We start from the raw sequence: 27,372 nt of genomic DNA on the forward strand, positions 1-27,372 counted from the left end.
GAGACAGAAATGGAGGCAGGAAAAGTAAGAAAGCATCCCCCAGGGAGAATGGCCATGCCACAATCACTTCTCCATTCTCCTTTAGAGACTTTGGGAATATATGCACACTAACCCAGAGATTTTTTTCCCCTCTTCTTCTTATTTTTTTTATTTTCTTATTTTTTACATGTATATATTTACTGCATACAAAATTAATTTTCCAGCATGAATACACTGAATATTAACACAGTCAAAGATATTACCTAGACACATACACACACACAAATGAGAGGTTTTTGCTATAGGACACGTGTGCTTGCCAGAAAGACACAAAGAGACAGAGATAGGGAAAGTTAGACATCACCTCCCAGGGGAGATGGTCACACCGCAATACCTTCTCCTCCGTTCTCCTCTTAGGATCTTGGGCATCACACACATGCACCCAGCGTGAGTTTAAGTCACTGGGTTCAGGGCTTGAACCACGGTCAACTACATGGGAGACCAGCAACATAGCCATTACGCCAACTCCTGGTCCCTATATACTTCAATTCTTTGGTTACATGTGAGCAAAAATGCTGGGGGTAGGAGAGATGAATAAAGCACCTCCCAACAGGACCTAGTCATGCTACAATGATCTCTTTTCAGAATTTTAAATTCTGTCAGGTTCCTGGGGATGTGTATTTTTCCTGAAGCTGATGTGGTTGATATTAAACCCTGGTTGGTCCCATGGGATCCAGCTTTCACTGCACTACAAGGCCAGACTAAAATTTTTGAAAAAAAAAAAAATATATATATATATAGGCAATTATCATATTACAACCCAAAGTAGAAAATAAAGGTCAATACCAATATAAAGAAATGATATTCAAAAATAAATAAATGCTTGAGGAGGGTCAAGTCTTCCATGAAGACAAATTCCAAGTAGTGTATATGGATACTCTCCCTTGGGACCAGATAGACAATAGTACCTCCTACATTAACTTTGGGCCACACATAGTGACTCCTAAAAACTGCTGTATGAAAGGGGAAAAAGAAGAATAAGTCTACATCGGACAACCCTGAAAAACACCACCTCATCCAGGTGATCAAATGTAGAATTTTGCGATACTTCAAAGTGATAATAAATATCTTTGAAATGATGTGACAAAAGTGTCACTTTTCCTCTATGATATTTCTCCCCTAAAACATAGTGACTCTAATTATGAGAAAAATCATCAGGTAAACCCTAGTTGAGGGATATTGCATAAAATATTTAATATTAATCATATGCATTAACATAACTACAAATACCCTAAAAAATTACACACAGAGAGACTAATCATATGCATTAACATAACTACAAATACCCTATAAAAATTACTAACAGAGAGACTAACAGATGGCGTAATGGTTACATGGCTCGACTCCTTTGTAGCAGACCACATTTCGAGCCTCATACTCGGTAGCTGAAAACTCACACTGGAGCATGTGCATGTGTGCCCAAAATCCCAAGACTTAAATGGAAGAGAAGGGATTGCAATGTCTCTCTGTCTCTCCAGTGAGCACATGTGCCCAATAGCAAAAATTTCTCTCTAAAAAAAATTACTAACATATCTGAAAGAGACAGTGCGACATAAATTATTGTAGTAATTCTTGAAATTTAAGTTAGAATTAATATTAAGCAGTCAATAAAACTCAGCACATTTAGAAATTGAGATTAATAATCATATCAGCACATATAAAATTTAGATAAAATGTATCAATCATTTCTAATAAAATTCTTTGTCAAAAGGAATAGAAGAAAACTTCCTCAGTCTATTAAAGATTATGGAACCCAAACTCTTTACAAGTATCATTCATAATGCTGAATTTAGTTGTAACTCCTATTTGTATATATAAGGATTATTTTTATTCTACATTGAACTGTATTAACTAGCAAGAAGCAAGAAATACAATGTGAAGAAAAAATAAGAACTGCCATTATTGACTAATGATGTTTAGTTTATATGGAAAAAAATTTGCTAGGAGCACATTCTCAGGATTAAAGTCCATAGACCAACCCTGTCAAATCTCCATACAAATATGCTAATGACAGGCTCTCCTGGCAAACAGGTTCATAATATTTGCTAGTAGTAACACTTTTGATTGCAGAATGCTTTTAGCAGGATGTACTTGATTAGTATCAGTGGCCAAATATCTATGTGTCATCTATCTAGCACTCTACTGGCTTGTTGGAAAAGTCATGACACAATTTTGCATAGAAAAGTATGTCATGACTTTTCAGGTGACCCAATATATGTATATTATGTATATATATATGTGTGTGCGTGTGTGTGTGTATTATATTATTATATATATACACACACAGAGGGCTTCATTCCTTGGGAAAATGTCAGGTACACTCTGACACTCTCTGAGCATAACATGAAGATGTTTTGTGACATGAATAACCCTTTATGTGTAAATGATATAAATCACATGTATTATTTAGATCTCATCTACAAGTTTGGGTTATGAATGCATCCCAACAGGGAAATAGAGGACCTCAGAGGTGGTTTTGGAGGTCCCAGACTTCTCCCTGCTTCCTTGTTTCCCATGAGTACATATTCCTGAAATGATTAGTAGAATTGGTAGTACATAGGATCAATGTACGAAGTCAGTATAATTTGACTATTATTATTTTCTAACTCAAAACTCTGCAGATGGGGACCAGCAGTTAGCATAATGGCTATGTCACTAGACTCCTATGTAGTCGACCACAGTTTGAGTCCCGGACTCGGCAGCTCAAACTCACGCCAGGTGCCCGAAAGGACAATGGAGGAGAAGGGATTGCGGCGTGACCATCCCCCCTGGGTAGTGATTTCTCGCTTTCGTCTCTCTGTCACTCTCTGTCTTTCTGGCGAGTGCACATGCCCTATAGCAAAAATTCTCAAAAAAAAAAAATTTGCAGATGAATTATAGAAAATGAGATATCACAAATAGCATTGTACAATGTCCTATGTTTATAATAAACTACAATTTTCCGGTAATTTTATTCATATGTGTATACCATATCAGTAACTATATGTATTTTTAAATCATAAAATATTTCTAATTTATATTTGTTACATGCCTAAGGAATGGAGATCTATGGTTTTTTTTTTCTTTGTGTGTGTGTGTGTGTGTGTGTGTATGCTCACAGAGAGAAAATGAGAGAGAGAAAATGAGAAATCACCCCTCCCAGGGGAATCGGATGCCACAATCCCTTCTCTTCATTCTCTTCTTGGGATTTTAGACACACATGCAAATGCCCCTGGTGTCATTTTCAGGCTGCTTGGTGTGAGACTTGAACTGTGGTCATTCATGTGGGAGTCCAAAATCTTAACCATGATGCCACTTGCTAGCCCCAGAACTATGCATTTTTTAAAGAAAGTTTTAATGTCCACATATATTAATGTCTATAGCAAAGTCCATATGTTATTAAAAAGAAAGTTTATTGAGTTCATTAAAGACCACATTTTAGACTTACATGCTCTTTCATAGTGACATTACTAAACATCCTAAAATTGGACGCAGAAGAAAATAAAGGGGTAAGTAAATTTCCATGGCGTTTCTTGGCTAGTGCTGAGAATTGCAAGTACATTTCTTTCTGGTTTTAAATTATTTTAATTAAATGACCTGAGAACTTTCTGGGAAAAGATTAGCTTTAGAATTAAAACTGTGTTGTCAGACTGTATTGGGTGAAAGATAGTACAATTCTGTTTGAATGAATATATGTTCCCATTTATTCTATTTTTGTTTTAATGAGCACCTAGCTGCCTGATTGGTGTGTGTGTGTGTGTGTGTGTGTGTGTGTGTGTGTGTGTGCAGTTTTTCTGCTTTTATTAATAATTCAGTATTCATTTGAACACCTGAACAGCATAGAGGGTAATGTGATGTTATTAATATCAATTAGTTCAAGTTTAAACACTTCTCACAGACTCATGGTTAGGCTACTGAGTTCTTATTTAATCATGCTTTGATGTCCTTTTCCTCTATTCCAAATACATTAAAAAAAAAAGGAAATTTAAAAAGCACATGACTCACAGACCTCCTCCCCCACACATAGATAAAGAAAATTCCTGAAGCTTCAGTTTGTTAAATTTGAATATCAGATGTGTTGTTTCAGTTTTTTAAATACGTGGAACTGAAATTCTAGGCAACACAGGCAGAAGGTAGATATGAGTAGTACAGTATGCCACTGAAGCACAATATGTAAAGCTCTTGATTTGAATGTAAAGAAAATATAAAGAATAAATTTTTAACTTTATTGTAAAAGCTTATCTTTAAGTATATCTTAAGTAAACATTCAATTAAAATATAATATATATGAATTTTATGATAAACTCCATTGGAGAATGCTTCCCCCTCCTCCATCTTTCTCTGTCTCTCTTTGGCAACTGTATTCCATCTAGCATTAATAAAAAAGGAGAGACAGAGAAAGAAATGAATTTTATAAACTCAGTACTCTGATGAAACACTGGGAATTTAGTATACAAATTTTAAAAATTTGTAAAATGATCTAAATACTGAAACAATAATAATAACAACTGAATAAATAAATGTTAATGGGTTGTTCTGAGTCCTGAATATATCATATCCAATGATAAAGTACATTGCGTGATTATCGTTTTAGAGCTTCTGAAATAACACATTTAAACACATTATCAGGAGATAAATGTTGTTTTCTTCTTCATTTATGTTTTTCAGTTTTCACACCATAGATAATATGAATGTAAAATTGTCTATAATATTCTTATATATTACATGGAAAATAAATAAATAAGTAAATAAGCAAAAAATGAAAATGTATTTTTGACTGACTCTTAGATCATATATTAAGAGTGCTCCTGAAGTTTACATATGAAAAATTATGTTTATCCAGTCATGTTGAAGAAAATTATCTTTTTTTAACTCAATAGGTTTACCTCTAGCCTTCATTTAGGATATTTTTATTTTATAAAGATACAATGAAGCCATCAGTATTGATTTTAACACAAGTGATAGTGACCTAAATATAATCAGAAATACAACCAGGCAAAATGAAAATCTTCTAATTGCAAACAGAGACAGGAGAAAAGAACTTTGGATGGTTGCATGTTGTTTTCAAGAAAACAACACAACAAAGTGGGGAATAGAAGATAGAAGGAAAAAGACTTGTAATTGATTTTTTTCTGTCGTTTTTCAGCATCTCTCATTCAGACCACATAGCTTTTCAAAGGCTTACATTACCCTGTAGTAGTTAGAATAAATCTTCCAATCTTTTTGTTAAGAGAGAGAGATTTGCTCTAGGTAATGTGTGCTCACCAGAGAGACAGAAAGTGAGAAATCTCCTTGGGGGGTAGGGGGGTGGCCACACCACAATCTCTTCTTCTCCATTCCCCTCTTGGGATTTTGGAAGTGCATGCAGATGTGCCTGGCGTGAGTTTTAAGCTGCCTGGTCTGGGACTCAAACTCGGGTTGACTTTGTTAGAGTTCAGCAACGTAAATATGCCATCTGCTAGTCCCAAATCCTCCAATCTTCTTATGGCCTACCAAAAATTATCTAACCTGCCTTCAGGTTTCCTTTCGAAATTCATGTCCTATGAATTGCCTATATGTGTATATATATGTGCATATATACACACATATATATACACATATACACACACATATACATACACACACACACAGGCACCAGAGGGCATAGGTACTCTCCCTTTGCAGAGACAAGGGAGAGAGAGAGAGAGAGCCGCAAAAGAAAGCAAAATGTACCCTTTCTGCAATGGGCCAGGTCACACCTCAATCTCCTCTTCCATTACTCCCTGTTTTTCAGGATTTGGGTACAAAGGCGTATATTCCTGACACATTTCTCAAGCTGTTGTGTCCAGATTCATGTGGGGTAATCAGCCATGTAAGATCCAGCTGCCTTAATCACCATGGCATTGGCATGCCCCACATTGGTTTCCATTTTTTGGAAAAAAGGGGGAGGGCTGTATTGAGTTATAATTGATAAAGAACTGTACATATCTGTACTGGCCCCATAGTGCAGTGTGCATCGTACAGAGGAAGACAAATAACACATAGCCCACCACCTGCAGGTTGAAGAAAACAAAACATGTTGCCAAGGATACTGACAAGACAGAGAGTTACAGGGAAAAGAATTATGGCTCCAAAAGAGATAACCAAGCCCCAATGGGAGTTGCTCTCTTTCTCTTTCTTTCTTTCTCATGCATGTGCACACTCACTCTGGCATTAAAAAAATAGAATTCCACATATCTATTGTGTACAATTTGATGTGTTTGTTCATAGTAAACACCTGTGTATGCGATCACCACAGTGAGGTAATTGACATCTCTTACATTTTGTAAAGTTTTCTTGTGTCCCCACCTCCTCCTTGTCTCCCCCTTTCTTTTTTAGTGAGAACATTTAACATGAAATATATCTGCTAAACAATTCTGAAGTGCACACATTGTATTGTTAATTGTAGCCACAATATGTTAATGCAGTACACATCTAGAACTTACTCATCTGGTATAACAGACACATTTTAGCCACCAGCAGGTGGTGTGGTGGTAAAGACACTAGGTGACACGTGGCTAACTCTGCTGTTCATCTCAGACCCAGTGACTTGAAAATCACGCAAGGCACGTATATGTGTGTGCCCAACACCCTGAGAAGAGAATGGAGAAGAGATTGTAGTGTGGTGTGGTATACCCATTGGTGGTGATTTCTCACTTCTCCTCTCTTTTTCCCTCTCTCCTGGGAGCATAAATATTTGCCCTATGGCAAAAATCTGCAAAAAGAAAAAGAAAAAAAAGTGTCCACTTCCCATAACCCCTGGCTCCTGGCAATCTCTATTGCATTCTCTGCTTCTTTGGTAAGACTATTATAAATGGGATCATATTGTATTTTTCTTTTTTGCCAGACTAATTTCACTTCCGCAATGTCCATCAAGTTCACCCAAGCTGTCGAAAATTATCAGATTTTTCCTTTTTTTCTTTTTGTTGAGGTCGAATAGGCTTCTTTTTGTTATTAGAAGAATATAAGCACAATCCTGGCACAGAACATTAGTGTCTAGAAGTATTTCGTCAGTTATCTGTCACTCCCTCACTTTAAATTTCCACCACCTCACCTAGAGTTGCATTTGTCTTTCACTCTATTTCTGTTTATCTTTCTTTAAACTTATATTTGAGTTATTTGCTTCTTTACTATCTCCAGGCCATCAAATTTTTAAGTCCTGTGAAAGTAAAACCTTTAAAAAGTTTCAGTACTGTTATTCACCTGGAATAGTTCATCATCGTTTTTTGGTAGGTATATGTGCACATTTATGTGTATACACATTTGGAAACAAAATGTGTGTTTATGTGTGTAATGTATATATGTGTGTGTGTGTATATATAGGCATGTGTATGTACATATATATGTGTGTGTATATATACAATATACATATACACACAGTTTTGTGTCCTTTAATGACCAGAATACATTCTTAGAAACCATTATTAGGCAATTTCATCATTTTGTAAACATAATAGAATATACTTATATAAACTTACATGTTATAGCATACTATATCCACCCCAGGTATATGGTGCAGTTTATTAATACCTTAGGAGACCACTGCCCTGTATGGGGACTGCCATTGATCAAAACATCATTAGGTAGTATATGATGTATTTATATACATATGTGTGCATGTATGTGTATGAATGTTTACACATGCACAGCCAGAGAAAAAGCTATTTCTAAGCAAAACTCTGCATGTTTTTTTTTTTAAATTCATTCATTTGTGTTTTTGCTATATGTTTCTCCTCTGACCTGGTATTCTCCTTTGATGTAAAGATGACAGTAGTTAGATGTAAAACTTATAGTTACTATTTTCTTATTCATAATGTAATTAGTTATTTAAGAGAAAACACTTTTTTGTGTGTAAAAACTAAGTATCAGAAAGTATACATAATATTGAATATGTTATTAACGATTATTCTTTTTAAATATTTTTAGTTGGTCCTTTGAATTGAATTAAATTTCTTACTTTTTTTTTTTTGAGAGGTTTATGCTATAGGGCACATGCACTTGCCAGAAGACAGAGAGATACAGAAAGACAGAAAGTAAGAAATCACCCCCCAGGGTACGTGGCCAGGTCATGCCACAATCTCTTCTCCATTCTCCTCTGAGGATTTTGGGCATGCATGCACACCTGCCTGGCATGATTTTTAAGCCACCAGGGCCAGGACTTGAACCATGATCAGACATGTGGGAGTCCAGCATCTTAACCTGTACGCCACCTGCTACCCTGAGAATTTGCATTTCTTACAAGTTTCCTGCAGATGCTGACATACCTGGTCTGTGGACTACACATTGGAAATCACTGTTATAGATCCACCCCCACTCAGGCTTATCTGTAGGTTCCTTCATCTCCAGAAGCAAAAGACAAGTACTTCTATCTAGGGGCAAGAACTAATAGCCAATGCCTCCTTCTTCTAGAGTTCTACTGGGTCTCCTGAGGACTTCCAAGGTCCAGGGGCCCATCCTCAGGCTCATTTCTCATAGTATCAGCCCCATGGAAAAATATCTGAAATGCAGAATAGGTCCCACTCCCCTCCAAAGGGTATTCTGAACACACATACAAAAAAGAAAGAAGTTAATCTCCTCACTCTTCCCCAAGAAATTCCACTCACTGTCATGATGACCCAGTTAACTGATTTTCCTTTCATGGAGGAGTAGGGTTAAGCTAAGATGAGTCATTAACAAGGTTCAGAATCCAGTGTTTTGCCAGATGAACTACACTTTGCAAAAAATTTGACCATATGAGGCCAGCAGGTAGTGTAGTGGTTAAGGTGCTGGACTCGCAAGTGACCAGCTGTAGTTCGAGTCCTGTACCTGGCAGCTTGTTTTCTCACTTTCCCTCTTTCTCACTAACTCTCTCTGCTCAGATTAAAAAATAATAATAAATAAATAAAATTAAGTCAAATAATTCTTTATAAAGAATTGATCATAAAATAAAGGAATCAACATATTGAATTAAATTTCTTACTTTTTTTTTTTTTTGAGAGGTTTATGCTATAGGGCACATGCACTTGCCAGAAGACAGAGAGATACAGAAAGACAGAAAGTAAGAAATTACCCCCCAGGGTAGATGGCCATGCTGCAATCCCTTCTCCTCCATTCTCCTCTTGGGATCTTGGGCACACATGCACACAAGCCTGGCATGAGTTTAAGCCACCAAGTCCAGGACTCGAACCGTGGTCGACTACATGAGAGTTCAGCGACATAACCATTACACTAACTACTAGTCCCTAGATTAAATCTCTTACTATTTTTCATATCAATTAATGAGCTGAATAAAATATTTGATAAGCGTCATTTCTCATTTTGGGAGTCATGATTGTACTTTTTGAGAAAAGATAACATATATCCATATATATACACACATAGGTACAAATGTTAATTTCCATGATATACTTTTTAAATAACACGTTGAAATTTTTGTTTCCTAAATTTTTCTTTTGCTCTACAAAGACATTGTAGACAAGCAGCTAAGTAAACACTGGTACTGTATTTGCAACATTTTCTTCTAACACCTTTTTACCTAAGGTCATATATTATTCATTATATTTCCTTCTATGGGAATTATATTTGAATTGTGCTCTGGTTTGTGTATGTGGCTAAAGTTTCTGTATTAGAAACAAAAAAATCCCCCAAATAACAGGGTTGAGAGGGTGGTACTTTAAGAGATAAGTAGATCATGAGGCTCTGTCCTCATGAATGGATGTGTTATGTCAGAAGTGGGTGTGCTACTGCAAAAGGTGGGTATGATATAAAAGAGAGCCCACCTCTTCTCTTGCGTGTGCCCTCTCTCTCCCAGGCTCTCCCACCCTTCTACTTTCCACCATGGAATGTCATAGCAAGTAGTCCTCACCAGATGGAGGCATCATGATATTTGTCTTCCTAGGCTCCATAACTGTGAGAAATAAATTTACCTTCCTTATAAATTTCTATGGTATTCTGTTATAGTAACAGAAACAGACTAAGACAGATTGCAACACTGGTGGAAACATTTTTTATGAACTCCAGGGTCAAATAGCTTTTGCAGCCCACAGCCATGTTTGTGGTAAAAATAAAGTTGGGGTTAACATCCAGCATATCGTCTTCTGATCAGACATGTCACTTAAGCTTTTACTACACATATTTGTTGATATAAGATGACACAGTGACATTTTTATATTTTTTTAAAAAATTACCTGTCTGCTGAGAAGAGAAGTGTTTAATATTGTGTGGAGGATTTTGTTAGCAGATTTTGTGACATGAATCATGTTCTAGGAATCATTTTGTTGGTTGGAACACATCGTGCTGATGATTTGAACTTTACCCTTGGTTGCCTTGAGGATTATCACTAAAGAAGCATCAGACCTCACCACATTAATATCTTGGTTTATTGTACAAAAATATAAGCAGCTGTCTTGAACTAAGTACATAGGTAATATTTTCCAAATTGGTACAAAAACACTGAGATAAAATTTGAGAAGGCATTAAGGAAGGATTTCTTCATATCTTATCAGTTTTCTAGTCAGTGAAACTGTATGAAGAAAGTAATATATGGATTAAGATATTTCTTTCAGCTTTTTTTTTTTTTTTTCCTGTTTGCCAGAGGGTACCTGCACTCACAGGAGAGAGATAGAGGGGACTGGGATCAATAAAACCACCCAGAGGATGTTCGCACACCACAATTTCTTCTCCTCCATTCTCCTCTCAGGATTGTGGGCACACATGCACACAGACCCAGCATGTTTTTCAAGCCGCTGCATCAGGCACTCAAACTGTGCAGTTGGTCACATGGGCTCCAGCCACCTTAATGACCATGCAATCAGCTGGCCAGTCTTTTGAATTAGTTTTGAATTTAGTATACTTTACATGTTTTACTGGTGACCATTGAGTCCGAAGTCTTTGATTGGGTATGTAATCAAGTAAAAATCAACTTTAAATAACAATGGCAATGATTTTTCCACAGCTCAGGCGCACACATTACGGTATGTGACTGTGTACACCTTTAGTATACAATGGTGTTAATGCATGTCTATATTTACAGACAAAAAGTTAATAGACATTTTAAGTACACCATAACTGTGCTATAAAATATTTAAAAATAATTTTACATGCTAAGAAAGCATGCTAAGGAAGTTTTTACACATATGACTGTTTTGAACATGACTTTGCAAAAAGTTGTAATATAGGTTCTCAATTATATTTCCCCACATTTTATAAAACAAAGAAATATTGATATCATTGTTGTATTTTATGTTTATTTTCAGCTGAAAGATTGAGTGTGAAGTATCAGAAAATCAGAATTTAACATTTGGAAAGAAACCCAAATATAATCAATAGAAAAAAAACTTTTTTTAAGTTCTTGATGGGATATTATAAAACCATTTAATTTTTTTTTTAGAGGTTTTTGCTATAGGGCGCATGCACTCTGCAGAAAAACAGAGAGAGGCAGAGAGATAGAAAGTGAAATATCACCCCTCAGGGGGGATGGCCATGCCACAATCCCTTCTCCTCCATTCTTCTCTTGGGATCTTGGGCACACACACACACATGCTTGGCATTGAATTTAAGTCACTGGGTCCAGGACTCAAACTGTGGTTGACTACATGGGAGTTGAGTGACATAGCCATTACGCCAACTGCTGGTCCCAAAACTGTTAAATTTTTAAAGTGTAATTCTGTAAAACTGAAAAATAACACTATTGACAGTGTTGGAGTTAATCATGTAGAGTACAAAACTGTTATCTGAAAATATAAACACAAGAAAATTAAGAGAAAAAGTTCTGTTAGGGCACTGGGTAATTTTTTTTTTCAGATTTCAAAATTGTTATACATACACCAACACTCACATACACTTATACTTTTCATCTGAAAGTCAGATAAAAAGTAAAAAGAAATAGAAGATATGAAATGTAAACAGCTTTAGAATTAGATCTCTGAACCAAAAAAAAGTATAGGAGAGCAAATAGATTTGCCATGAAGAGCTAAGGAAAGCTATTATCTTTCCCCCTCATCATCTTTCCTTTCTACCATGTCTTTTTTGTAGTTTTTTGGTAAAGAAAACAAATCAATGAGAACAACAAAGATACATAAATTTTCTAGTCCTTAAAACTCAGCATTCCTTGCAGGTAGCTGTTAGAACTTTGAGAGTTTCTGGGCTACATGATTCTGACATGGCGGTGATGTTTATACTTTAAAGCACTACAGTACAGATTCAGGTTAAACTCATCTAGGTTTTGATACTTTACAGGTAAGGATTGGGTGCTTAGGATCATAAACACTAAAGAAATAGATAAATAAAAGGTCAGGGAAAAAGCCTGAACAAGGCATCTGAAAGGACAGGTTGCTTTAGTGAGGACAGGTGCAAGGCAGACAGCAGACCATATCCTAAACACAGGTTCTGCATATGCTTTCCCAAGGACACACCTAGGATAACATTTCTTACACGTTCGGTTATCTACCATTGGACAGAGGATGGTGGTAAGAGGTCGATAGAGGCTGAGGATTAGGGAAAATTAAGGAATCGCCTCATTTGAAATCCTATTTTATTTCTCCAGGCAAGCTCTGTCATTACATGTATGTACTAATTATCATAACTTAATGCTAAATAATGGCCATTTGAATATTCCAAGGTATATTCTATCCGGTATGACCTTTACTTAGCAAAATTAAAATACTTTTCTTAGAATATAAGTATATATGTCTATATATTTTTTTCTCATAAAAAGACACAAGGTTAATCACTGATTATTTGAACACTTTCTCTTTTCCAATTTTCCATTTAATTTCAATAATATCTAATTTACTTGAAAAGAGCATTTTTCAGTAAAGATGATATCCTGTCCTTAAATGTGGAAATTGATTGTTTTCAACACCTCCTCATTCTGTGCTACATGTGTTTCCATGGCTTTGCCTTGCTTTATCTGGATGTAAACAGTAGTATTCAGAATCTATTTTCCTAGTGTAAAAAACAAGGCAATAGAATTCTTAATGTTATACTAGTCTTTTACATAGCAGCTACTTGGCCACCAGCAATAAAGGAAACAAAATAATGCATAAGTTATAAGCCTTCAATAATAAAAAAACAAGTGATACAATATATTAACATAGTGGTTCTCAAACTTTTAGCATCAGAATTATAAGAGAACAGGATAAAACGCAGATTTCAGGTCCCAGGAAAATTGTAGCATTTCTTCTTCAGAAGTAGGGCTTCTTCAGAAGCAGGGTTAAAAAAGTGCTTTCCTGGGAACCAACAGTTAGTGTAATGGCTATGTCGCTGGACTCCCATGTAGTCTACCGCAGTTCGCATCCCGGACCCGGTGGCTTAAAACTCATGCCGGGCGTGTGTGTGTGCGTGCCCAAGATCCTGAGAGGAGAATGGAGGAGAAGGGATTGCGGCGTGACCATCCCCCCTGGGGGGTGATATCTTGCTTTCTGTCTCTTTGTCTCTCTCTGGTGAGCGCATGCGCCCTATAGCGAAAACCTCTCAAAAAAAAAAAAAAAAAAGTGCTTTCCTTACAGGCTCACAAGTATTGCAGACAGTACTGCTTCTGAGACCCTAACTTGAGCACCACTGTTTAAAATATTAAATAATAATGTGGCATATGTACTCTATGGAACACTACTCAGCCATAAAAAGCAAGGACACCATGACATTTGATAGAAAATGTATTAATATGGAAGACTTAATGCTAAGCAAAACAAGCCAGAGTATGAAAGACAGACGTTGTATATCCCCACTCAATATATACCGAATGTCTGCGCTGTACAGCAGAAACTGAAAATTTGGAAGGTATAGTATCAGAGAGGGCAACTGTAGATACTAAAAATAGTAAGGGTAGGGGGAATACGAGGGTGGGTAATGGATGGAGGGGAACAAGGGAAAAATATGTATAATTGACACAAAAATAAAAAGTTATTTGCTGATGTTAATGTATATGGTAATGTCTTTGTCTTGACTGATATGCACCATATTCATGCTGGAAAATGCAACAATGTACATTGTAAAGATATAAAGTGATTAAATGTACATTTTAAAAAATTAAAATTTTTGGGGCCAGCAGTTAGCATAATGACTATGTCGCTGGACTCCCACGTAGTCGACTGCGGTTCGAGTCCCGGACCCGGTGGCTTAAACTCACGCTGGGCGCGTGTGCGTGCGTGCCCAAGATCCCGAGAGGAGAATGGAGGAGAAGGGATTGCGGCATGGCCACACCCTCCCCGGGGGGTGATTTCTCGCTTTCTGTCTCTCTGTCTCTCTCTGTCTGTCTGGCGAGCACACGCACCCTATAGCAAAAACCTCAAAAAAAATTAAAAATTTTTAAAAAGATTTAACAACAACAATTAAAAGCGAAATGTAATTTTTTTTGGGAGGGAGGCAGGATCTCACTATATTACTATTTTCACAGCTCAGTTTCCTGAGTTCCTGGGACTATAGATACATACTTAGCTTTTTTGGTTAGGCCAGAAATTACACTGAGGCTTCCCATGTGGTCTCAACCTACTGAGTAGTAATACCTTCTAACAAGCATCACTACAACTGGGCCAAAAGTTTTGATTATCAAATTTTCAGTAAACCACAAATGCCAGGGACTCTGAGAAGAAATGAACATAACAAATTTTAGTGAATCATAATTTATCTAAACAATGTGTTAAAACCTGGAATAAATTGGGACCAGTAGATTGCATAATTGTTATGTCCCTGGACTCTTACATAGCCAAAGTGGTTCGAGTACTGGATCTGGTGGTTTGAAAGTCATGCCAGGTACGTGTGTGTGCGCACCCAAAATCCTGCCAGAAGAATGGAGGAGAAGGAATAGCAGCATGGCCTCCCTGGGTGATTTATCACTTTCTGACTCTGTCTCTCTCTGCCTCACCGGCAACTGCACACGTCCCATAGAACAAATCTCTCCATTTAAAAAAAAATGAAACATAACTTCTAAAGATTGATGTCCAATTGAGGAATGAAAACAATATTGCTCAACAAATCACATAAATAACACTAAAAGAAAAGGAAAATTCTTTTTTTTTTTTTTTTTGAGAGGTTTTTCACTATAGGGGGCGTACGCTCGCCAGACATAGAGACAGAAAGCGAGAAATCACCCCCCACGGGGGATGGCCATGCCACAATCCCTTCTTCTCCATTCTCCTCTTGGGATCTTGGGCACGCACACATACGTGCCTGGCGTGAGTTTTAAGCCACCGGGTCCGGGACACAAACCGCGGTCAACTATGTGGGAGTCCAGCCACTTAGCCATTACGCTAACTGCTGGTTCCCAAGAAAAGAAAAATTCTATCTACCCAATTACTCTCGATTCCCTCTTATCTTATAATAGACCTTCCCATTTAGTTATATTGCACCAGTGTCTACCCAATTATTTGTGACAGAAAGCTGAGCATTAAACTGTTTTTTCTCTTTGTTTTTAACACTAAATTTATTTAAGGTATTTTTGTTTTTGCCCAAAACACATTCCTCATGGCTAGTCACATACCTCCATCCCAACTGCTACTAACACAGTGATCCAGGCCACTTTTGTGTCTTTCCTACTCTACTTTATCCACCTACTGCCATTGATTTCATCCATCTGTTAAAAAGTCAGAATTGGGACTAGCAATTGGCATACTGGCTATGTTGCTGGACTCCCATGTAGTCCTGGACCTGGCGGTTTAAGCTCACACTGGGCGCATTTGCATGCTTGCCCAGGATCTCCAAAGGAGAATGGAGGAGAGGGGATTGTGGCCTGGCAATCCCCCTTGGGGGGTGATGTCTTGCTTTCTGTCTCTCTGTCTCTCTGTCTTTCTGGCAAGCATGCATGCCCTATAGCAAAAACTCTCAAAAAAAAAATCCAGAATTTCCACATTTATTTATTAATGTATTTTTTGATAAACATTAACTGAACATCATCATGAGCTAAGTAAAGCATCAAGTATTTAGAATAAAATAGTAAAAAACATTTCCTAAAACCTTACAAATGGAATACAAAACAAGTGACTACTATTTCTAAGTCATCGTCATTTGAAAGTTGCTATGATTTTATGTGATATAAATGTGGAAATCACATAATTTTTAAGCCAATTCTTATCTTTCTTAGAGCAAACATTTCTATTAAAGCTACTTTGAGTTCTATATAACAATATTAGAGTAGCCACGCCTGGTGTTGTGGTTTGAATGTTTGTCCCCTCCAGCACTCATGTTGAGATTTAAATATCATGTTAACAGGATTAAGAGGTGAGATGTGTAGGAATGACTGACCATTGGTTGGGCTCCACCCTCATGGCTGGGATCAGTGTCATTACAAAAGGGTGTGTTTTCAGCCCCTACTGGCCCTCTCTTGCCTTTCTGTCTTCTGCCATAAAATGATTCAGCAAGAAGGCATTTCTATCTGGCAGTCCCAATGCTAGTTCTTCAATCTTTGGAACCATGAGTCAAAAAAATTCTACTAATTATAAATTACTCAGTATCATTTATTATATCAGCACAAAACATACAAAGACATGTGAAATCTCAAAAAATTTTTATCCATAGAGTAATGATTACTGTGAAACAACAAAATTTCAGCATATGAAGAATTGGTGACACCCAATTACACAATAGTTTTTTTGTTTATTTTTGTTTGTTTGTTTGTTTTGGCCAATTTTATAATTTCTAGAGCCCCCTTTTTTATTTAAAAGAAGGTATTGTATTTATGACAGTTTGCAAAAGCATAGATTTGCCAAATATTCAGTTAAAAAAGGCATTTATTTCAAGAAAGGAACTGTTTACTAGAATTAGTGTTGCAAACATCACCATGTTTGGCTGAGAGAATTTGGTCATAATAAAGGAATCTGTTGTATGTACTTTCAGTGAGATAGAAATTGCCAGAATTCTCCTTTGTCAAAGCCAACCACAGAGACAGTAATTGTTGGGACCAGAATATGGTGTAATGGCTATGTTGCTGGACTCTCATGTAGTCAACTGTGGTTCAAGTCCCAGACCTGGTGGCATAAACTCACACCGAGTGCGTGTGCGTGAGTGCCCAAGATCCCAAGAGGAGAATTGAGGAGAAGAGATTGCAGTGTGGCCATCCCCTGGGGCTTGATTTCTCTCTTTCTGTCTCTCTGTCTCTCTGGCAAGCACACACACCCTATAGCAAAATCTTCTCCAAAAAAAAAACAAAAAAGAGAGAGATAGTAATTATTTATAGCATATCCAATCTCAAATTAGCAAAAATGCAAATATTTGTGTTTCTGGATGAAGAAAAAATGCAGCTGAGTATAGATATACTATACATCTGTATATATACACACATACAATTTATTCTTAAACATTATATGTAGATTTTAAAATTGGACTATATTTAAGATACTAGATAGTAACTCCTAGGACTTCATCTTATGCTTAAACATAGGTAAATATAAAAATAGGTAATATAATAAGTAAACCATTTCATGCAATGTTTACTTTCATTTTATTTATTTTCATAATTTGACATTCATAATTTGACATTTACAATATTCTGGGAATTGGGTAGGATTTGGTCATTGTCATACTTTGAAGAATAAATGTAAAAAAAAATTGTATTATTGGCAACAGAATGCTCATTGGTAAAATAGGTCATTGAAGAACCTGCAGATGGTGTCATGGTTACTTCTCTGGACTTCTACGTAGGCGACTGTGGTTCAAGTCCCAGACCTGACAGGTTAAAACTCACACAGTGTATGTGTGCATATGTGCCCAAAATCTTGAGAGGAGAATCGATGAAAAGGGACTGTGGTGTGACCATCCCCCCGGAGGGTGATTTCTCACTGTCTATCTCTCTGTCTCTCCTGTGAACACACATGCCCTTTAGCAAAAATCTTTCTTAACAAAAAAAATAGGTGGCTGAGTGAAAATTTTCAGTGTTATAACATGGATGTGAACCACAAATTCATTACTATACTTTTAAAATATTCAACCAATTACCTTCCCATTTACCAGAGCTATTCTGCCCTGTGTAGGAAATGAATACTATTGGAACTCATATATCAATAAGTAACTTAATAATGCCAAGTTTCTTTTTTCTTTTTTTAATAACTGCTAAATAATCCTTAATTTCCAGAATGATTTCTAAGTATCTGTAAGTTCTTAGTACTCGATACATTTCAGTTTTGGAGAGTATGGAGGGTGGCATGAGAAGCCTTATGTGCCACTTGGCAGCCAGGTTTCATGCACTCTGCATACCATATTTTTTAATAACTGCTAAATAATCCTTAATTTCCAGAATGATTTCTAAGTATCTGTAAGTTCTTAGTACTTGATACATTTCAGTTTTGGAGAGTATGAGGGTGGCATGAGAAGCCTTATATGCCATTTGGCAGCCAGGTTTCATGCACTCTCCATACCATACTTGATTTCTCTACAGGTCACACTGCTCCTCCACATCGCTCTCAGCACCCGGTACATCTCATGGTACATTCTGTATAACTTTCAGTCAGAATTCTGCAGCCTTCTTCAGGTGACACAAATTTAGTTCTGTATTTGTTTTTCTGACAAAAGTAGACTTCTCTGAATCTAGTCATGCCCTGCATCCTGCTCATAGGCTCAGGTAATCTACCTGCATTTTTTTGTATCCATGGCAGGACCACCAGTACTCAACGCTATTGCTTTCTGATTCCCCCCAAGAGAGTAAGAAGGAAATCCCTGCCAGCACTGATGGCATATTTTTAAAAACCCTCCTGGGTAGGCTAACCTGCAAATCTTGTTCCTTAAACACATTCTGCTGCCAAACTTAGTCTCATATTGGCTGAGTTTCCAGATCAGTATGAGCAAGCAGCTGAAAAGGCATTTTCTTTCCAGAGTCTCTATTTTCTCCATGTCTTTGCAATACATTTCCCACCTCTGGGTCATTGTCTAGAAAGGGAAAATCATAATACATATTTTAGCTATTTTCCATTTGTTTCTCTATTTATCTTTATATTATTTTTCTAATTGTTCTGGAACAAGAAGAAATGTATTTTTGCTATTCTTCTGATATAATATAAAAGGAGGCAAGGGGGTCATCAGATGGCAATATAAACAGTAATTGTATGACCCTTGGCATCCTTACTTTCCTTTTTCAACCTTGACCTTATGGTATAATTACTTGGAAAGCTTCCAATATAGGCACTACTCAATTAACTAACAAATTCAATTCCTATGACTAAGTCGTTAAGGGAATTGGTCAATAAGCAAGGAGCTTAAATGCAGATTTCATGCTGTGTGTCATGGTGCCATAGAATACGATTTTTCAGTAGATATCATGTGACACCATATTAGAAGAATGTCATTCTAGCCATACAACACACATTTGAGATGCCCCAAAAAGCTGCAAAACACAGCACAATAATATAAATCTGGCATGATCATGTTTATTTACTCTAAAAACTATGTATGAGTACAATAAGTGCAAATTTATAAACTAAATGTAGTCTTGTCTGATTCATGTAGTAAATACCAACTGACTGTGGGGATGAATCAAAGACTGAGAGGGGGAGCTCCCGAGAAACACTGATTGAGGAAGGTGGTTCCCTGATGCTGAAGAACTGGTCATAAGTCTGAGGGTTCATTTAACAGCTATGCCATTAAGTGAGGAGTGTCTCTCATACATAAATACATGTATAAGATATACCAGATACTGGGATTACTACTTGTAAAGCTTCTCTGGTGATTCTAATATTCAACTAAAATTATATTTTTTGCTCTATACGATACTCACCTACAACAGACAGAAGAAATCTTGATGTCTTAAGATACCAGGAGTATCTTAAAATATATTTGTGAGCAAATAAGTTAAAATTTGGTTCTTGATAGGATTAGCAGGAAATTAACATTTTTGATCTTTATGAGATAATGTTCCTCAAACTCCATAATATAGAAGTCTAAGATTATATATATCTTTTTTTCTGAAAAAAAAAATTTTTGGCACATGCCAGATTATATATATCTTTTTTTCTGAAAAAAAAAAAAACTGGGCACATGCCAAAGAGAGATAGAGAGGGAAAGTGAGCAAGCAACCCCCTATGGGAATAGTCCCACCACAATCCCTTCTCCTCCATCTCTCCCTCCTTTAGGGATTTTGGGCATCCTCGCACATGTACCCAGTGTGTTTTTCAAGCAGTGGAGTCTAGAATATGAACCATGCAGTCGGTCATGTGGGACCCAGTTACCTTAACCACTAGGCCATGGGCTGGCACTCTGGAACAATTTCAATCTTAAAAATTTTATTTTAAGACTGGTTCTGTGGCCTAGTGGTTAAAGGACACATATCCCACATGGTCAACTTTGTGGCTCAAATCTTTAACACAGAACCTGGAGGAATATACCAGGCAGGCACCTGTAAATGTATGTTCAAAATACTGACAGTGTGAAAGGGAGAAGGGATTATGGAGTAACCATACCCCGTTAAGTGGTGCTTTCTCGCTCTCCTCTATCTGTCTCTCTCTCTCTCTCTGGAGAGCACAAACACCTTCTGGCAATTTTTAAAGAATTTATTTTTATGATAATTTGCAGAAGATATGTATGTATTTTTACACAAATATATCTCTTTTTTAAAGAATTTATTTTAACTTAATTTATTTTAATTTGAACAGAGAGAGACAGAGTGAGAGAGAGTGAGAGAGAGAGAGAAAGCAAGAAATTAAGCCTCCAGGAATGGGACTTGAACCATGGTCAGCCATGTGGAAGTTCAGCACCCTTAACCACCATGCCACCTGCCAACCACATCACAAATAAATGTTTTAGTAGTAAGGAACACAAAGGCGTAGAACGTTTTAAAAAATTAAATCACATGGGTTAGCAGATGGTATAGTGGTTATGCCACTGGACTCCCACATGACCTACCATAGTTCATGTCCCAGAACCAGTGACTTGAAACTTATACTGGTTTGCATATGTGACCACGCCCAAGATACCAGAGAAGAATAGATGAGAAGAGATTGCAGCGTGGCCAGTGGAGTGATTTTTCACTTTACCTTTCACTGTCTCTGTCTCTATCTCTGTCTCTCTCTACAGTGAGCGAACACATCATAATGCAAAAAATCTTTTAAAAACAATAATAAATTACAGTGTTTAAATGACACTTATAAAATAAAAATTTCTAAAATTAGGTTCATTTCTCTCCTATTCTCTTTTCTTTTAAAACTCTTTTGGGCGTAATTACATGTGAATAACATGAATACAAATCAGGTCCAGAATTTTTCCCTACCATCAATACGAACTCAGTTCATAGCCATCACTCTGGTTGTTGATAGGATAGAAAAAGGAAGGGAAGGGGAAGTATTTGGGGGAAGGCTAGCAAAAATGACCATAGTTTAGATCCTAGAACTGATTATTTTTTTATCCAGCGTCAGATTTCTACTCAAGATAAAACTCCCAAATTCCTTCTATGTGACTATGGCTTTAAAGAGTGAATATTAAAACCAAGACAGTTTTATGAATAGCTTCACATAGGTATGTTTCTTATGAGGCAGTCATTTTCAGGGGTCTGGAGGGCCTATAGAAAAAACAAAACTGTGTTTATTCCTTTGTTCTAAAGGAATAAGTGACACAGTTTAAAACAATGAAGTAGTACAAGAAGATTAAAGTATGCACCACAACATATGCATCACTCAAATGATCAATCAATCCCAAGGAACATACCTAAAATGATTGTATCATACATTTCCTTACCTGTATCTCCTATTTTTAATTCATCTGTCACACTTTTTCTCTCCACAAATTAATATTTAACCCATATATCAAGAAATCTCTCCCTTTTCAACAGCCGTATCACTGAGCATCAGTTTATATGATTAGGACATTTTCAAACTTGGGAATAAAGCTGTTCCATTTCTATAGCAATAGAAGTCCTTGCAGGAACAGCACAATCCAACAACCTGGCCTGACCTTGACTTCCTCTGGGGTAGAACAAAACAGCATGCTGCAAGGCACTGAATCTTGACTTGCGGAGGTGAAGGTCACTTCAGTACCTTTTGGGAGGTATTTCAGCCACATTGAAGACACTAAAGCAAAAATCAAGATGTTTGAAGGGCAGCAGCAATAAGGCAATCATTCCTTTTTCTATCTCTTCATATCATCAGTGTGACAAATCTCTTACAGTGAAAATAACTCTGAATTGGCCATAGGCTGCCGGGGGAGAAGACAGACACACTGTGGTTTCACTTTAAGGGCAAATGAACAGGTGAAATGGCTTAGAGGAAAATCTTTTTCTTTTTTATCTGAGGTTCAAAAGCCTCATCTATCTATCTATTTATTTATTTATTTATTTTTATCTCATTGATTAGAATTCCGAATGACATGTCTTTAGTGGAAACAACTATTTTAGTCATCTTGCTATATGAAAGGATCATTTAGAAAATATGGAATGGAGAATTAAGTACATATTGATTATTTATTTATGGACGATACATAGACATTAACTATGTATTACACTTGATTTCAAATTCTCAAAGTTAAACTTAGAAAGGCCAGTGAAAGTCACCTAGAATAAACCCTCTGCATATAGATGTTCACACGGAATCTTCGAAAGGCTAAGATAAAAAGCTGAGTCCATACTAGCAGTTAGTGATGAAACCAATGTGAAGCATTGCATGTCTTGATATTTGCAATGCATTTGTTACACATGTATGCATATATATGTTTATATAGGTTCTCCAAGACAAAAAAATACACATAAATATGCTAAGTGTATGATTTTTTTAAAAGATTTTTTTTTCTTTTGGAGAGGCATTTGCTGTAGGGTGCATGCGCTCACCAGAAAGACAGAGAGACAGAAAGTGTGAAATCATCCCCCAGGGGGGATGGCCACGCTGCAATCCCTTCTCCTCCATTCTCCTCTCGGGATCTTGGGCACGCACGCACACATGCCTGGCATGAGTTTAAGCCAACGGGTACAGGACACAAACTGTGGTCCACTATATGGGAGTCCAGCGACATAGCCATTATGCTAATTGCTGGTCCCAAACTTCCATATTTCTTAACAGTGTTAAAAATGCTGCTGCTTTGCAATCCTCATACAAATTGCAATCTTACTATTTATTATACAAAAATAAATGCCTTATAAATAAACCAGGACAGTGATATAAAATGACTATCTCAGGATATCAAAATGTATGTTACTTAAAAATAGTGTAATTACCAACTATTTTTTACATCTTTAAAAATAATAAATTAACTGTTAGTGTGTATGCAGCTTAAAATAATGATTTGCATTTAAATGTCATTTATCTGCACAGAGTTAAATTTTATGTGTATTAATAAAATCTATGATTCTCTGAACTTTTAAAATAAAACATATTGTAGAAACAAATGTGTTAGAAAATACATGCACTTTTACATTAATAGTAAATGGTTGGGGCCAGCAGGTGGCGTAGTGGTCCAGCAACGGACTTCCATGTTGCCGAGTGGTGCAAGAGGCTTGAAAATCAAACTGGGTGCATATGCGAGTGTGCTCAAAATCTCAGGAGAAGACTGGATTGCAGCATGGTAATCCCCTCTCAAGGGGAGAACTCATTTTTTCTCTCACTGTCTCTGTTTCTCCCTGGTGAACACATGTAACCTATGACAAAAATCTTTGAAATAATAATGATAATAAGTGACTGGTGTAGTCAAATGATAATAGGAAAGAGCAATGGAAATGTGTCACTACCTTCCATATATTTGAATGAGAAGTCTTTTTCTGATATTGGTCAAAGTGTAATAAAATGAAATTTGAAACAATGGAGTGCATGTAAGTTGTTGCTGTTATCATCAGTAGTATTACTGTTATGAGAAGAAATATTTGAGAATGTGGAGTTTATATGATATGTTTGTAGCTGTCACCCCAACCTCATAAGAAATACCTCAAAATACATTTTGACTCTAGCCTTTTTACATTTATTGGGTTATTTAAATTGTACAATATGCTGCTCAAGTGCTCTAAGAGATGAGAACAAACAAGAAACACTCATTGCCCTTAAAGGGTTACAGTCCCTTGGCATTTTAGTTATAGGGTTAAAATAATATATTCCCAAAATAAACTCTATATTGTGAACTGTTGTGATCACCTCTGTACATTTAAGCATTTTCTTCTCTTTAACCCTCTACAAGGTTTAGTCATAAGCACTTGAGAAAGATTTTGAAACTATACAGAGAATACAGATGAGAGAAAACAGATTTTCCTTTGAAGTTTAGACTTCAAAGTGACACAAATTCTGTCACAACAGATTTCTGAAGATACACGTGGCAGGAGAAATAGCTCTTAGGTCAAGATTACCTGGGTGTGTTTTAGAATCTACTTGCCTACGTGAAGGAAATATAGATTTTCACTAGGAAGACTAAATTAAATATTGTTTCAAAGGCAAATTGTCAGTGTTCCAAGCATTCCAGAAGAAAAGAAATTTCAGTAATAATAATACAAATTTATTAAATATTGAGCTTTTACTATGTTCCAAGGAATTTGCCAATAATATCCAAATACATTCTCTCATTTAACCCATGTAATGATAGATAATTGAGTTTATTAACTTTAAATTATTTATCCAAGGCCACAGGGCAGGTCAGATGCAGGGCCAGGACTCATTCCATTATAGTAAATCCTCCTTTCTTTCTTCATTCATTCATTAGTTCTTGGAATCAAATCTCTAAAGGGTACGAATGCATTTAATACGTGCTTTTTTTTTTAATTCCACTCAAGGAGTCCCCTAATTTCATGCATGTTAATTACATGAAAGTTGAGTGATGATACAATGGTCTGAACATACCAGTTTTGGGTAAAGGTGTTTTCTATGGGGAATCAAAATGATTGCTTTGATTCTTTGTTTTCCATTTTAATTTATTTTATGCATTCAATCACTACATCACTTAGGTTTGAGTCTAAGATATCTTAATACTTTATGAAGATGTTTTTTCTTTTGCAAGTAATAATAAGCATTAAGCTAGACTTTTTTCTTTTGTTTTAAGTACATTTATTAATAACAAACTGAAATATCTCTCAAGGACAGGATCTTCAGATAATTAGGAGGAAAGACTGATTTTAAAAAATTGAAAGCTCTTTAAGAAAAAAAATGGTTATTTCCATACTTTTTCTTGTTCAATTGTAATATAGTTACTTGCATTTCATTTTCATACACATTTGTTTTGTTCCCTTTATGAAACCAGCTTTCTCAGATTCTCCATGGACAAACTCCTGAAAATAACCTCTAATTCAAGTGTTAGGTTCAATCATTAATGGAGAATAGGTAGTTTTACATTTTTTATTGTATCTCAACTTCAAGTTCTCAGGATAAAATAATACAAATTGTTCATCTCCAATCTGTGCCCACCTCTACTTTATTCAAAGCACGCCGATTTTGGTGGTGCGAGCATTGTAACTGTCATGGGGTGGAGTCTTTGCTCAGAAGATGCTCAGAGCATTCTCAGGAAAGGCACACTCAAAGATGTGCCCTTGTCCTTTGGGAAGGAGCTATAATGATAATGCAGATTTAAATATTTCCAGTTACTGTAACATCATCTCATGCTCAGTTAATCATTTAGAATCACTCTACCTACACAAGTTCATGAGTATTTTGATAGTGTAGATAGCTCTAGGGCTTGATGCCTCCGAGCATTGACAAAACTAAGCTTCTGGACCTTCAACATAGCAGATGAGATTCAGTTTGTGTTCTCTTAACTTATCTTTGTAAAATACACTGTATCCTAAATTCACTAGAGTCCTACCTTCACTAAGAATAAGAAAATGAATAAAGCCTTGGAAGCCCTTAGAAGATTTCATTTTGCCTGAGTCTGGATGATTTAGAAAGAAAAGATGTTTATTTGGCTCCTGATTCTGGTGACTGGACAATTTGAGAGCACAGTCTGGCTTCTGGCCAAAGTGACAACATGGTTGAGACTGACTGAAAGGAAGACAGGGACTTGCAAAGAGAAAGGGAGACCTGTAGGCAACCATCTTGCTTTTGTAACAAACCATTCTTGAGGGCACTAGTTAGTAACAATATGTTCCCTTAGAGATGGTATTAATTATTCATAAGGGAGATTTTCCCTCTCCCAAGCACCCTTCACTGGCTGTACCTCTCAACACTCTTGGGGCCAAATTACAAAATTAGTTTTTTTGGGGGGATGGGGACACTACTCAAACTATAGCAGCATTCTCATGGCTGAATGAAGTATGCTTTGGCAAAAAAATATTATTGTTAAGAATATCTTAAATCGGGAACCAGCAGTTAGCATAATAGCTATGTCGCTGGACTCCCACGTAGTCGACCACGGTTTGCGTCCTGGACCTGGTGGCTTAAAACTCATGCCGGGCACATGTGCGTGCATGCCCAAGATCCCAAGAGGAGAATGGAGGAGAAGGGATTGCAGTGTGACCATCCCCCCTGGGGGGTGATTTCTTGCTTTCTGTCTCTATGTCTCTCTCTGTCTGTCTGGCGAGTGTGTGCGCCCTATAGCGAAAACCTCTCAAAAAAAAAAAAAAAAAGAAAAAGAATATCTTAAATACAACCCTTTCATCCCCTGCCACACATGTCTAAACTATTTTTCACCATAAAACATATACATAATAACATATCTTTTGCTCTTATTGGACAACAGATATGTAGGGAAAAAAATCAGAGAAATAGCTTTCTCAGATTTACCATTTGGAACAGCACTCCAGATTTTTATTAAAACAAATGTCCATGACTATAGAACACAATCATTACTATTTCCCAATGGATCTCAATGGTAAATCTAGGAATGATAGGTTTATACGTATGAATTTCAATATACTTATTTCCATCAACATCTTTCTGTTAGCCAGTGTGCCAGTGAATTTACTACCAAGAAGACAAACAAGGGCAGATCATTAAGCCAAGTATCCATTACTTAGAGGTGAACATAATCGAAAGCTAACTTTACCCCCACAACAGCCTCCCCAAGCAGTTTTGTTTCTATGAAAGACCAGAAAGATTTACAGTCAAAGAAAACACATACATTGAGCATTTAACTGTAGTATTAATGAAAAGTTGGTACAGACTTATCTGTTTAAAATGTCTCTTTCATCAATTCCAAATTGAATATTATGGAAAGTCTTTGTGAATAATGGCTAAAATTAAAAGCATTTGTTAATCAGTGCTCGAACTGAGTGTCCCATCAAGTTAGCTAAACAACAAATGAAATTGAGTTAATACATAAAAGGCATATGAGAAAACAAAATGTGTGTTAACTTGATCTTTTTTAAGAGATATTTTTGCTCTAGGACATGTATGCTTGCTGGAAAGACAGACAGGGAGTGAGAAATCACCTACTGTGGGTAAGGTCACCCTTCTCTTCCATTCTCCTGTGGGGATTTTGGCCATGCATGCACATGTGCTGGCATAAGTTTCAAGTGACTGGCTTTGGGACTGGAACCATGTTCAA

The 27,372-nt window shown here is 36.5% G+C and overlaps 1 protein-coding gene across 1 annotated transcript in view; it reads right to left on the minus strand.

Moving 5' to 3' along the window:
- Window positions 1-27,372, minus strand: part of ZNF804A (zinc finger protein 804A) — a gene marked incomplete at its 5' end in the record, with an annotated part of 181,863 nt that overhangs the window by 41,940 nt on the left and 112,551 nt on the right.

This window comes from Tupaia chinensis, unplaced genomic scaffold (genome assembly GCF_000334495.1).
Source record: "Tupaia chinensis unplaced genomic scaffold, TupChi_1.0 Scaffold000079_1, whole genome shotgun sequence".
In the NCBI taxonomy this organism is placed as follows: Eukaryota; Metazoa; Chordata; class Mammalia; order Scandentia; family Tupaiidae; genus Tupaia; species Tupaia belangeri.